Here is a 15,309-nt window from a genome sequence, read left to right on the forward strand (position 1 = left end):
CTTGCTAATTATCCTAGCATTCCTCATCGAGTTTAGGGATCGTTGCGTCTTTAGGGGCCTTACCCTGCTGCATATTCTTACACGGGTATATTACCCTATCCTACAGTGCTAATACAGAGAGTTGGCATAGTTATATTTACCTGCATTTTCCAATTCGGGGTTAATTTGTGAGCGCTGCTCGGTGTGTACATCTTTATTTCAGGGGTTATACACCGCGGCTTAGTTTGATTCTCTTGATAGCCTGCAGGAACATGGCTGGTCGCAGCCTGCGTAACAAATCTAAGGGTGCAGCCCCTCCAGCCAATACTGGCAACGCAGCTGTAGGCCCTGTCCCAGCTTTCAACCCTGACGCCCTGGCCCAGGTGGCTTCTAATTTGCAGAATATCTGTAATCAGCTGGGTCCTCTGTGTAGCACTTTGGCCCCACTGTGTGTCTCTCTCGCCTCTGCGAACCGGGTGTCACAAAATAGTGTTGCCAGTTCCCAGGCCTGTGTCCTCGAGACTCCCCCGGAAAATAGTCAGGCATCTTCCTCCTCTAGTTTCTCCCTTCTTAGTTCACAGACCAGCAGTGGGGGGGCTCCTGGCACCTTGCTTACCAGCACCCAACGGGACGATGGGGCCCGCCCGGGCACATCGTCGTCTTTTGCGAACAATTTCTCCCTTCTCAGTTCTCAGGCCAGCAATGGGGATGCTCTTGGCGCATCCGCCGCATGGTTCCCTAGTCAGCGGCAGGACGCGGAAGTACGAGGGGGCGCATCTGCCTCCTGTATGCCTAACCCTCATCAGGTCCAGGCTGCTGCTGCCTCCCTCATGCCTAACCCTCATCAGGTCCAGGCTACAGCGCAGCCTTCACAACAGGCTACCGGAGCCTCCTTTATGGCTAACCCGCATCAGGTCCAGGCCTTAGGTCAGCCTTCCCAACAGGTTGGTGGTGTCTCGCAGGGTTCATCGCCTTCCTTCATCCATAACTCTCAGCAGCTCGCCAACACGGCACAGGCAGCGCAAGCAGGCGTTCAGATAACCCACCAAGGTCCACGTGACTCCTCTCAGGACGCGGGTCGTGCCCCACCGTCCCCCCTCCTGTCTGCTCAGTCTGTTTCAGATCTCCTCAGGTCTCAGGCGGTGACGTGCCCTGCACCGCTTCAGCCGGCTGCAGGATTGAGCCCGGCACCAGAGGCTATCGGCACGGGGCCTGGGCCTGCCAGTGTGGCCTCGGCCACCGAAGAAGTACATCAAGGTGGGAAGGCGAAGAAGAAGACCGACAAGCGGAAGCGCAGCAGGAAGGACGACTCCGATGATGAATCAGGTACGTCTTCCGACTCGGACGCGGACATCCCTATGGAGGATTACTGGGGGGTGGCTGAGGACCAGATGGGCCTCCCGGCCTGGGTGCATAGGAGGAGAGCTAGCTCCCATCGGAAGTCCTTTAATGGTACGCTAGAGTGTCGGGGCGGTGCTGTGGTTCCTGAAGTGAAAGTCTCCACCTGTGCGGACACTGACATAGTGCTGGGGTCCCACCTTTCAAACCGTAAGCGGGAAAAGATACTGAATGGGGACTTTATAGATGTCTTCACTCTTCTGCCCCTGTCGCACATGTTAGGGAAAGGGGAGAAGAGGAAGCAGTTTGGCAGGCGCAAGTTTAGAACCCCGCGCGCAGAGCGTACTTTTGACAACTGGCACGAGGGCATTCATATTTGGGTGGCTGTGATTTCGGCAGCGTATCCCAAGAGGGCCATGCATTTGATGGCTTACATAGCGGATGTCAGGTTGGCCTATTCAATGGCTGGGGAGGCGGCGGCACTAAACTATGACGAAGATTTTCGTAGAAACGCCTCTCAAAACGCAAAGGCTCGCTGGGACCAGAGGAATCAGCATTTCTGGAGCAACCACGTGGTCCCCTATGTCGAAAAGAAGCAGGCGGAGCCACAAAAGTCTCTCAGGTCGGAACCCAGGAAGGACCCCCGTCGTAGGGTCTGCTGGGAATTTAACAGGGGCCTCTGTCAGAGGCCCAATTGTAAGTACGCGCATGAGTGCGACAAGTGTCTCGGACAGCACCCTGGGGTATCTTGCTTCAAGGGGAGGCAGCCCTTTCGGGGGGGAAGAGGCGGTGGCTCCAACCAAGGTTCCAGAAACCCTCAAGGAAGTGGGCAAGGATCAGCCCCTGGCCAAAATAAATATTAACACTTCACTAACGATAGCATGCTCCCCCATAAAGCTTTCCCCCCTGCGTTCACTCCTAGACCTCTACCCCAACATCAGTGCGTCCACCTACATCTGGGACGGTTTCTCTCAAGGCTTTAGAATCCCGGTGCTTTCCCCGCCTTTGTCGGGCGACCCGCCCAACCAAAAGTCTCTGCGGGAGAGGCCAGACATAGCGCTCAAGAAAATCAATAAGGAAGTAGCTGCTGGTCGGGTGGCGGGCCCCTTTGAAGCACCACCCATCCCCGGACTCCACATTTCCCCCCTAGGAATCGTGCCAAAAAAGACACCCGGTGAATTCAGACTCATTCACAACCTCTCTTTCCCTATTGGTAAATCAGTAAACGATGGAATCCCGCAGGAGCTTTGTACTGTGAAATACGCTTCCTTTGACCAAGCCGTTAAGTTGGTTAGACAATTTGGAAAAGGGGCCCTGATGGCCAAATGCGATATTGAGTCGGCCTTTCGCCTTCTGCCAGTTCACCCTCAGGACTTCAAATGGTTGGGCTTCAGGTTTGAGGGGGCGTACTTCATAGACAAGGCCATGCCCATGGGCTGTTCGGTTGCGTGCGCAGCGTTCGAGGCTTTCAGCACATTTCTGGACTGGGCCCTCCGCTTTAGAACAGGATTAGCGGGCGTCACACATTACTTGGACGACTTCCTCTTCGTGGGTAAGGGAAATAACGCGGAATGCGCAGACCTTATGCGTGCCTTCGCTGCCCTTACTCAGGAACTTGGGGTACCCCTGGCGGCCGATAAAACCGAAGGGCCCGTGGTTAGATTAACTTATTTAGGGATAGAATTGGACACCGTGGCGCAAACATCGCGCTTACCCATGGATAAGCTCACTGCCCTTAGGGAACTAATCTCGCAGCTCATCCTCCTCAGAAAGGTTACCCTTAAACAAATTCAATCTCTACTTGGCCATCTTAACTTCGCGTGCAGGGTTATTTCACCGGGACGCCCTTTCTGCCGTCGCCTAGCGAGGCTGACAATAGGTCTCAAGCGGCCATACCATAGAGTCCGCTTGCCCAAGGGGGTAAGAGCTGACCTTGAGACCTGGCTGACCTTCCTCGACCATTTCAACGGGGTATCACTTTGGCAGGACAATCTGAGCTTGAGTTCTGATTTCCAGGTGCAGTCGGACGCAGCAGGCTCCCTGGGTTTTGGTGTTTACTTTAAGGGCAGATGGTGCGCTCAGCCTTGGCCAGCAAGTTGGCATGACTCAGACATCACACGTGACCTAACTTTCTTAGAATTCTTTCCAATAGTGGCCGCGGTACACTTGTGGCCCGAGGAATTCAGGAACCGCCGGGTCTGCTTTAGAACCGACAACCAGGCGGTGGTTAGTGTCCTTTCACGACAATCATCCCGTTCCAACAGAGTCTCTGCCCTTCTTCGGGCTTTTGTGCTGCGCAGCCTAGAATTAAACATGCAATTCACAGCAAAGTTCGTTCCAGGGGTAAATAACGATATCGCGGATGCATTATCTCGTTTCCAGATGGACCGCTTCCGCTCATTGGCACCGGAGGCACAGCAGTTGCCAGAGCCATTCCCGGAGTCCCTATGGAGCCTTGGGCGCGAGAAATCTTGAAGGGAGTATTTGCGTCGGTTGCCCCCTCCACGTTGAGCTCATATAGGCGCGCGTGGAACGAATTTTTAAGTTTCAGGCTTAAGGGTCCCGTTCCCGCACCGCTTGACCCCCCTTCAGAAAGGGAGGTCATGCAATATGTGGTCCACCTCAGGGAACTGGGTCGCGCAGCGAAAACACTTAATTTGCACACAGCAGCCATCTCATTCTTTTGCAAATCACTCTACTCTAGGGACCCCTGTGATAATTTCCATCTACGCAGGGCCATGGAAGGATGGCGCAGGTTGCAACCGCCGGCTCGCGACTCTAGAAGGCCCATCACGTTTGATCTGCTGTGTCAAATTCACACCCACCTGCGTGCCCTCTGCTGGTCCGACTACGAATCTAGTCTCTTTTCTGCAGCCTTTTCCTTAGCATTTTTTGGGGCCCTAAGGGTGGGAGAGGTAGTATGCGAAGACCACCCCAATGGTCTCTCCCGGGGGATCAGGATGCAGGATGTGTCCTTGTCCAATTCCTTAGCGGTCGTGCACATCCGACGATCGAAAACTGACCAGCGGGGAATGGGAGCCACCATTCGCCTACCGGCAACTGGCAGTCACGGCCCATGTCCAGTGCAAGATCTAAGGCGTTTCCTTTCCCTGAGGCCGGCTGGCACTGACCCTCTGTTGGTTCACGAAGACAAGTCAAAACTCACGCGTGCCCAGTTCACCCGGGTTCTACGTAAAGCCATAGCTGCTTGTGGCCTGGAACCCAGCCAATTCTCTGCCCATTCCTTTCGTATTGGGGCAGCCACCTCCGCTATGCACATGGGTTTTTCGTCTGAAAGGATTCAGGAGCTTGGGAGGTGGAAGTCGAATGCTTACAAGGGCTACCTGCGCCCCACCCCTTAGCCCTCTCCCCAAACTGATTCCCGCCTGTCATTTTCCTTTTCAGGTGGGCACCACATCTCGGTGTGGATAGCGGGTCACAGCATCATCCATTGGGCCCGGAAAAGGGCGGTTGAAACGGGTCTGGGGAACGGTCTTGGCCTCCCAGAAAATGTGAAGGTTTCGTGGATTTCCCGGAGGGGGATGCGATGGAGTGAACTCTTACCAGCAATCCAGGCCAGGGCTGCTTCAGTTGGGCCCCCCCACGCGCTGGTCATACAGCTGGGGGAGAATGATTTGGCGTACAGGAACGCCGTGGACTTGAAATTGAGCATTTTTGAGGACTTTGATAAGTTGCTGGCTTTCTTCCCTGGGATGACACTGTTGTGGTCCTGCCTGTTGCAGAGGCGTGTTTGGCGTGACGGGCACTGCCCTAAAGCTTTGAATAAATCCAGGAGGCTTCTGAATTCGTTTGTGATCCGCAGGGTGCTGGACCTTAACGGTCAGATAATTGATCACCCAGAATTGATACGCTCTGAAGCAGCCCTTTATCGAGAGGATGGGGTACATTTATCGCCACTGGGAAACGATATTTGGTTGGGGGACCTAGTCAGGGGATTAGAGCGTTGGTTGCGGGTGTGAGGGTATTGGCGGCGAGCCTTTGGGGCTCGATTGGCGGTTAGGCATTGGAAATTTGCATAAGAGAATTGGGGGGGCAGATTGCGTCATCCTCTGCCCGCAATTTGGAGATTTAACCCCGTTAAAGGGGTTCCGGGGGCGGTTGCTTTGTCCTGGGCCTACGGAGGTCAGGGCCTGATGGCACCCCCCAACGGTGGCCACAGGAGGTGTCTCAGTGGATTTACATCATTGGGGCTCCTTTCTGGTGGTTAATTTCTCCCAGACTGTAACACACGGGTTACAGTCGGATATAGTCGGTTAGGTTCCAATGCCTAAGCCAATACCGCTCACATTCGAAACCAATAAAGTTGTGGCCCTTTCGCCCACTTAAATTTAATTCACTGTGTCCTGTGTTTTATTTCTCCTGTGTTTTACTTCCTGGGGAGGGAGGGACATTGCTACACAAAACCACTTCCGCTGACACGGAGGTGGGGTTGTGGGCTTGGCCCGACAGAACTCTCGCGATGAGGGCTGAGATTCAGCCCTCTCGCGAGGAAGGGAATCCCCGCCACGTCATAAGCAGGCTGGCCAATCGGGTCAGCCGGGGCGGGGCTTCCGTCTATTTAAACTGGGACGGGGCGGGAACGCATCCTCTTTCGCCCCGGATCCCAGAGCGAGAAGTTCACCCACCCTCCCGCCCTTTAGGCTAGGCAGGTCAGGCAGGTTAGGCCGACGCTGCTGTGGATTTCGGTCGGTTGCCTCGGTTGGCCGGGGGGCCGGGTAGGACTTTTTCCACTTGGGCTAGCCAAACTGGTTTTTTCGCCTACCTCATGGCAATTCGTCACAACTTGGTTTTGCGGTTAGGCATTGGAAATTTGCATAAGAGAATTGGGGGGGCAGATTGCGTCATCCTCTGCCCGCAATTTGGAGATTTAACCCCGTTAAAGGGGTTCCGGGGGCGGTTGCTTTGTCCTGGGCCTACGGAGGTCAGGGCCTGATGGCACCCCCCAACGGTGGCCACAGGAGGTGTCTCAGTGGATTTACATCATTGGGGCTCCTTTCTGGTGGTTAATTTCTCCCAGACTGTAACACACGGGTTACAGTCGGATATAGTCGGTTAGGTTCCAATGCCTAAGCCAATACCGCTCACATTCGAAACCAATAAAGTTGTGGCCCTTTCGCCCACTTAAATTTAATTCACTGTGTCCTGTGTTTTATTTCTCCTGTGTTTTACTTCCTGGGGAGGGAGGGACATTGCTACACAAATGGATAATAATAAACACAAGCACTTCTGAATAGTGACTACGCAGAGGGGTTTGTGAACATTCAGTACATTAAAATCGCAAGGCCAAAATGTCCAAACAGTTACAAACAGCAAGCAACGTTGAAGAAAATATTTTCTAGGGTAATGATCAAATGTGAAAAGCAGAATCATGAATTAAATATTTTGCAGCAAACAAAGGTCAGCTCTATTGCCAGATGAGTTATTGCTCCATTCAGTCACGCAGGTAACTTTCAAATTTTTACCATCCCATGTGCCTTTACAAACCCTGTGACATATTTAATGTTATCCTCTCCCTTGTTATTCTTTCCCTTGCAACCAATTGTCCTCCACAGATGCTTCTCTGGAAGCCCACTGAGGCATGATCAGTTGTCAAATGCATAACTAGGCTTTTATGCATCAGAGCGTTTCCCAGGACTGGCCAGGCTGTTGCGATTTGACTTTAGTTTGATTCTGCGGTCACTGGCTCACGGCCAATCCTTTGCAAAGTGGTCTACACAAATAGAATATGTCACCAAGCACACTTGCATATATCCATGTGGTCCGCTCACAAAGTTGTGGAAGCATTTTTATTTATAGACAAACCTTGCAGAATTAGGCCAAGAACCAAGTCTTGGGGAAGAAAAAAGAGTGTTCTGGTTTGAAGGTGATAGCCATAAGCATGCATTGTTCTTGCTGAAGGCAGAAGGTGCATTACAGCTCACGTGAAACTCAGAACCCCTTGGCCAAATTGCTTCTGGCTCTCCAAACAGATCCTGCTCTTTTGTGAACTTTCTTAACAAACATGGTGCTTCAACAATAGTTCTTAAAATAAAAAGGAGTCTGCTACGAAATGAACAAGTGAAGTCACAAATGTCTTCATCCTAAAGTGAAGGTGGAAGGCTGATGATTTCAAGGTCTGGGTGAAGTTCCCTCAAGAATGCAGTCTGGATTCCTATAGGTTCCTCTACAACTTTTCCTGTAATTTTCTATGTAGATTTTTATGCCTTGAATATGACTGATAAGAACAGATACTACACCTGATCCTTAGCCCAAAGGCCAAGAAGTGGCACTGTTTACTATATTGCTCACTATACGTTGGACCCAGGAGGCAATTTCTCACCTAATCATCTGTACAGGAAAGATATCTCTCCCCGGCAGAGAAGGTCCTATGGCTTCTAAGTGATGTAAAAGTCACCCTTTTTGCTTTGGCAGCCAAAAAGATCAGAAAGAAGACCCTGGACAATATAGCTGTGATAAGGGAAACAAAGAGATCTAAATAAAGACCATTATTTGTGGTGCGACACCCCTTATGCTTGTATTTATTTTTTATTCAGATTTGTCATGGCCAATGGGTAGTGCAATAAAGATATTTGGATATTTAATATGACCGGAATACTGAGCTAAGATGGGAGGTGAAGAGAGTCAACAAATTCACCTTGTTTGAACAACAAATGGGATCCTCCTTAACGAGGGTCCTGGTTGCACTCGGGCCCCTGGGACACCCCCCACAGGGTGGGTTGTAGCTAAGTCTGGCCCAAGCCTTAACCATTAGGCCTGGGATCGCACCAGGCTGTTTTGGCCAATCAGGGCGAGTAGCGTGATTCCTGGGGCCTATCAAAGCGGCAGCGCGATGTGATTGGGGGCACTTGCTTCACGCTGCTGAACACCCTCCCTCCCTCCTTGCTTCCATGTTAGAATTTACTGATATAATCAGTGATACTTGGCTATGTGTGATAAAAAAATTAACGTAGGAAGCTCACATTTTTGTTTTCAGTATCTATTTTAATGTCTGCAGCTTCACAAAATCCAGTGTTGACACATCTTTGTCATATCACCTAATGAATTACTTACTTTCTGAGGGTTACAAAATGCCAAATCAATTGCTACATTTACCAGATTAACTATGTAGAAATTAACGGTACAGTTGGAGACACGCTGGAAAAACAATATTTATTCACCATCTGCTAATGCTTTCTAAATAAATCTCTGCTTACGTACCCTGAACGGAATACAAATTGGCCAGTGGAAGACTAGATTACAAGCTTTGAAAAAGAGAGAATTCTTACTTTCTGGGGTGGGTGTTGGAAATAGTTTATGTACACTGCTTAGAAATTCTAAATAGTAAGCAGTATATAAATAATTGAAAAATAAATAAATAAAGATACATACTGTAATTCTGGCCAAGGAAAAGTTACTTGTGGTAAAATGCACGAACTGCCACCAGAACGATGCATGAGTTCCCTTTTCACATGTTACATAGCAATTTAGGAGGCCACCTTATACCAGGTCAGACCAGTGGTCTATCCGTGCTCAATATTGTCAACACTGACTGGCAGCAGCACTCCAGAGTTTCAGACAAGGGTATTTTTCAGCCTTATTTTGGACAACATATGTCCTCTATCATTGAGCTACTGTCTGTTTTGTGACGAGAAGCAGGAAAAAAGGTTGCAACTGTTTAACTGTAACATGCAATGCTACTCTGTATTTCCATAACATAAAATGCAGGGGACTTCTAGGGGGCTATGAAGAGTCCCTCAGGGGTTTTTTTTTTAGTTTTTTTAGTTTTGTTTTAAAAAACGATGACTATTCTCTCTTCAGAAAGGCAAAGGTTCTCTAAAAGACACATCTGCTGCCATATGAGTGCTCAAGGTCAGGCTGGATTTCAGCTTCTCTCTCTCATTACTCAAAACATTATCAAAACAATAAGCCTTCCCCCACATCTGCCAAGAGGAAATGTAACAAAAATAATAATTGCAAATAATTCAATAGAGCAGATTCCACTTCATAGGTGGATTTGTATTCCGTTGTTGGATTTGTATTCAACAAAGGAGCTCATGGAACAGCTTCCACTCCCACAATAGAAGTTCCCCTCTTTTCCTCCCCTGTGCACCCCCAAACGTGCTCTGATGGTCCCCCACTAACCCTCCAGAACAGATTGGAGCATGAGGGGGAGGAGAGAGATAGAAAGTTCCATTGCATGAGCGGAAGTTTATTCCACAAGTGCAATGACTTTGTTAGATTCAACCCCCTGATTCCTTCTCACTAGCTGTATTACAATGCCAACACGTTTCCTTGCCATTATAATTACCCCTCAAAAGGCATCTTGCAAAGGAGGGCTGTTTCTGAGGAGCTGATAAAAAGGTGTGAGAATTGTGAGTGTCACATAAATTTAGCAACCTTCATTTAGAATCAAGGCACAACAATAAATATAACTTTGGTCTCCACGCTATGGGAGTTAAAAATATTTCAGTGTGGTTTTTATTTCTGCTGGAAAGCTATGCTGTTGCAAGTAAGCTACAGTTTTAAGTCAAGCTGCAATATTTATAAAGCAACTAAATGGGCCTAGTGGCATTAACAAGGTAGGAATGGTTCCGGTCATTTAAAAATAAGAGAATGTGGAACAGCATAGATACAGTTTAGAATACATCAGTAGCCAGATTGTTAATCCAAAGGTACACAGAGCATTTAGTTTTAACTTCCTCTCTTTTCTTTCCTAAAGTAAAAATTGTACTTCCACAACCTATCATAGATTTTGCATATTTTTCTCCCTTAACAGGTTGCTTAAAATGTTACTTCCTAAAACTTGTTCTTTCTTGATTGCCAAATCTATGACCAAGAGGTTTACTGTGCATCACTCATCATTTGGAACTAAATTGCTTTAATTTTTCTTGTCCTATTGGAATTCTTTTTATATTTAATTTAGACACCAAAATCTATCAAACCTGTTCTTTTTTTAGCTAAATTATATGGATAAGGATATAATTAACTGTCCCTAAGTCTCCTTAGTTTTCATTACGTTAGAACTTCTTAAAGGTTTATGGCTTCCATAGTAAAGAAATCTTGACAAATTCATCTTAGCGTTTTGATCAATTAATCGGTTAATCAGTTAATTGATTAAATGTGCATAGACAATGGGTGGCAGCAGAGACAGCAGGGAGAGAGAATTTGCATATTGCTTCCTTCTGCTGGTTGAGTCTTGACTTTTTTTTTTGCAGTAGAGTGTCCTCAGCTACAAGGACACTGTGTTCCCTAGCAGTCATATTTATTTATTTATCATTTACAGATGATGTACCCATATGTCTCAGGAGCCACTATCTTGGCAGAAGCACATCTGAGAGCCATCTCATCTGAGATGCTATTTGCTATCTGTATTTTTCAAATAACTACTTGTGTTTAAAACCATTTTCAAGATGCAGAATCTGCCATCTGATTAATCATGAATGAAACTTTTTCATGTTTTAAACTGGTTAATTCGGGTTTTGCTGATGTGATGGCCATGTTTTTATTCAGCTGGAACTCAGTTCCGGCACCTCTCAGGTAGGCGCCATTGCCATTATAAGAGAACAAAGAAGGTGTTCATGGAGTGTTCCAACACCTCTTTTTCTAGAAAACTAGCACTGGTGGTGCCTGTAGGCTCTGGTGTACCTGCCAGAACCACCTCTGGCACCTACAAAACTCTCAGGAAATATCCCCTGGATAATACACAATACATGAGAGCCTTGGGGTCTCAAATTTCAGAGGCACTCTGTGCTGCACCAACATTTGGTGCCCCTTACGCCTCTTGACTTCCAGTCTATATCACAGTTGTGGTGACCCCAGGGCTCTGCACCCAGTGTGACCAAACCAGTTGTGCTCCCCTAAATCTGCCTCCAATGGGATTCTGATAGCTCTTCCTGTGCAGCTCCTGTATGTGCTGGCATAGCCATTATTATATTGAATGCACCTTCTTAAATTTGCCCACATGGGATGCCAGGCTTGCATGCCCACTCTGCCATATATTCTGAAAAGAGGAGAGGTGTAACAAGCTTCTTTCTGAATGAGGGTAGAAGTGGCTTATACTATGAATAAGAGCATTCAACCAATGGACTTCCACTTTTGGGATCTCTGCATAGAGCTAATAGTCTTTAACTCATTAGTTATGGTCATTCAATTCATCATCATCATGTATTCCAAATAACACCTTTTTCATTTCCATTTTGAAGAAAGCCCCTGTAGTTATGAGTGTGCATGTAATAATTTGGTGCTTACATCACTACATTTGTGTGCAGAGTGCAATGTCCAGAAATATTTCATAAGCATTTCATAAGCATTTTTCACTGGTAGTCAACACATGGGGATTATGGTCCCAACTCCTTATAGCTAACTCATCTGAAAGCAAATATCAAACAGACCTTGCCCAGCCCTTGTGAATATGTGCTTTCAAAGTTGGCTTGGGTTTCTCTTGCTGAAGCTGAAAGTAGAGGTAAGCAAAAGAAAGCAGGATAAAGGTTAGGAAAGTGACACTAGGACTTCAGAAACGAGGTTGCCAGAAAATTAGCGCTGTTTGCCTGTCTGAAGGCAAGAAATTACCCAGATGTTAGATGCATAACAAATATCCATCATGTTGGCTGCTATACAAAATATAGGGATTTTCTTCTTCTTCTTTTTCTTTTTTGAGAATGCCAAAAGTAAAATTTCAATTTTGGGATCAGGTAATGGAATACCTTCTATTAGTGAGCATTAACTTATTTTCTTGACTAAGACCTTCAAGTGAAGGCTGTTTATAGCTTGGGAGTGGCAAGGATTGCACAAAACTGCATCTACACCAACAGTGGGTGGTATGGTGGGGAAGGGAAGGGAAAGAGAGAAAGTGTGTGTGTGTGTGTGTGTGTGTGTGCAGCAGGGGAGGGAGGAAGAGGTGGAGGAGGAAGGGATGAGAAAGGAGAAATGAAGAAAATGTTTAAAATAACCTTTGTTAAAAAAACACAGAAGCCTTCTTATTAGGTATTATAGGAGTGGATTTACCAAAAGCACAAAAGAATTTGTTTATGTATGCAACAGCAGCCACAGGGACTTTATTAGCCCTATATTGGAAAGGAGAAAGTGTCTCATCTAAAGAAGATTGGCAAGTTAAACTAATGGAATATGCTGAAATGGCAAAACTGACGATGAAATTAAGAGGAAGAAACGATAATGAATTCAAGGAAGAATGGAAGATGTTTATTGCATATATACAGAAGCAATGTACACAGGTTAATACATTAGCAGGGTTTTAAGATTACTTGTAATTTTATTATGAATGGACAATAGATGGTTTAAATATGTTATAAACTTAACAATGGATATGCAGTATCTTGATGAATAATTGAACCAAGGAAGGGATTAGAGGGAAGTCAATTGGTTCTGTTTTGTTTTTGTATTGTTGTTGTTTTCTATTTTTGTTATTTTGGGGGAATTAATAAAATATTATTTTAAAAAATAGAGAAAGGAGAGGAAGGGGGCAGCGGCACATACCAGAAGAAGCCAACCCACTCACCCTTGAGGATCAGGCAGTATTTGGCTCAGGGAAATGGCCCCGTTCCCGTACATGCTGCCTGCCTGCCAGCTTGCTCCTTTGAGCGCTCTTCCAAGCTGCTTGCCAAACAAGCAGGAGGGAGGGTACTACCTGAGGCTCCCCTGACAATCGTTCAAGGCTCCCCAGAGAGCCACAGCAGTCTGGTTGAAAATCACTGCCCTATACTAACAGCCATGATTTCTAAATATTCAGGGATGTATCAAACAAAGCTGTCCTTTTAGTGCAATAATTTCCAGTTGTGCAACAGGACTTACATCACATTGCCCCAAATATGTTTCAGATTTCCCCAAACCCTTTGGAGTATATTTAGTGGAGTGTGGGGGTGTGACAGGAGAAGAGAGGATGAGGAAGACTCATTGTACTGGCAGAAATCGTTGTGCTGATGGGACAACTTCATTGGATACAACTTCTTGAATTTTCCATAATAAACCTATTCCTTGAACAGAGCCTGTACCTTTTCAGCTCAGAAATGCAAGAAACTCTGATCTCAGTGATATTTTCATCTGATATATACCTACAATAATGCATTTTAATGAATGTTTGTTTATGGTTTCGACTAGCAAATATGCTGTAAAAGTAATGTCAGATTTTAAAGTCATAACAATCTATCAGCAGTAAACTGAAGAAATGTTTTTGATAGTATATGACTGACAGGTAAGTGAAATTCCTGCTTTATATAGCAGTCCTTAATTTAACTAATTCCTTTTTAAAGCTTAGATGTAATGAGACACAATATTTGTTTCTTGGCATCATAAATCATTTGCTAGCACTCTGATCTTGGATCAGTGATATCTTATGTATAAAATGCTTTATGCTCTGCTACATTATCAATGATTTACTGTACAGTTCTATTCTAGGAAATGCAGGCTGACTTATCCAAGATAGAAATATTATAAAACAGATCTTAAAGTCAGGATTAAGTACTATAAAAAAAAATATCAAAAGCGGCATAGCAATATAGTCTAGCTCAGGAGGGCCAGCAAAGCTATGTATGCAGTATACCTTTAATCAACATTCAAAACATATTCTTACATTTAAAGAATTCTGGGCAATGTAGTTTACCCCTCACGGAGTTAAAATTCCCAGCCCTTATCAAACTACAATGTCCTGAATTCTTTGAAAGAAAGAATGTGCTTTGAATGTCTTTTGAGTGCACAGCTCAATTCTCTCTTTGTTCCAAAACATCGCCTTGGTTCCCACGAAAATCTCTATATTAGCTCACCTCACACATTACTTGTGTGATCGTGAAGCTGAGGCTCCAATACTTTGGCCACCTCATGAGAAGAGAAGAATCCTTGGAAAAGACCCTGATGTTGGGAAAGATTGAGGGCACTAGGAGAAGGGGACGACAGAGGACGAGATGGTTGGACAGTGTTCTCGAAGCTACGAACATGAGTTTGACCAAACTGCGGGAGGCAGTGCAAGACAGGAGTGCCTGGCGTGCTATGGTCCATGGGGTCACGAAGAGTCGGACACGACTAAACGACTAAACAACAACACACATTACTAGAATGTTCTCCAAAGGCCTCCACCACCCCCCTTATTCCCAGCTTCAGATAGTGACATTTTCATATGAGTGTGGCATATGAGGAGGCTCCTACTTAGTACTGTTCACCTTAGTGAAGGTCAATTGGGAGCTGCATAAGAATAATAGGAGAATGGAGAATTTTCTTCCTGCTTGCCATAATGAATGGGAACAGCATCCTTCTCACACACACACACCCGGCCTTTTAGAAGCCTGTTTTGAACTAGGGGGGGGGGGAATAACATCAGAGAAGCCATATGAATGTTGCATTTGTACATGTGTTGTGTGATCGGCCTTAGGGGAAAGGCCATCTATTTGCTTTATAACCAGCTGTTGCCTTTAACACCACTAAACTTGGTTTTTTCTTTCTTTCTTCAGTCAGGCAGGCTGCAATCATATACATACTGTGTTTCTCTGAAAATAAGACACCGTCTTAAATTATTTTTTCCTCCAAAAAACACACTATGGCTTATTTTCAGGGGGTGTCTTATATTTTCCTCCTCCTCCTGCCGCAGCCGGCATTGCTGCTGCACCTATCACTATGTCTTATTTTTGGGGTATGGCTTATATTCCTTAAATGCTTAAAAATCCTGCTACGTTTTACTTTATGTTATGGCTATGTCTTATTTTCAGAGAAACAGGGTATGTACCTGGGAGTAAATCCCATTGCACTCAGATAGACTTACTTCTGAGTAGATCTGCGTAGCTATTTAAGTGGTTTTGAAAAAATTGCTTTCTTACTTTTTTGTGAGCTGCGCTGATTTAGAGCTAAAGGCTTTCTGATCAATATGGCTTTAGAGGAGCGAGAGAGAGATGTGTCTGATTCTTGCCCCAATTGACAATATTTTGCTTAGACACAATTATAAGCCTTTTAAAGCACCTGCTTTGCAAGAGAGCTTGAATTTACATGCTA

This window comes from Zootoca vivipara, chromosome 9, assembly GCF_963506605.1.
Source record: "Zootoca vivipara chromosome 9, rZooViv1.1, whole genome shotgun sequence".
Classification (NCBI taxonomy): domain Eukaryota; kingdom Metazoa; phylum Chordata; class Lepidosauria; order Squamata; family Lacertidae; genus Zootoca; species Zootoca vivipara.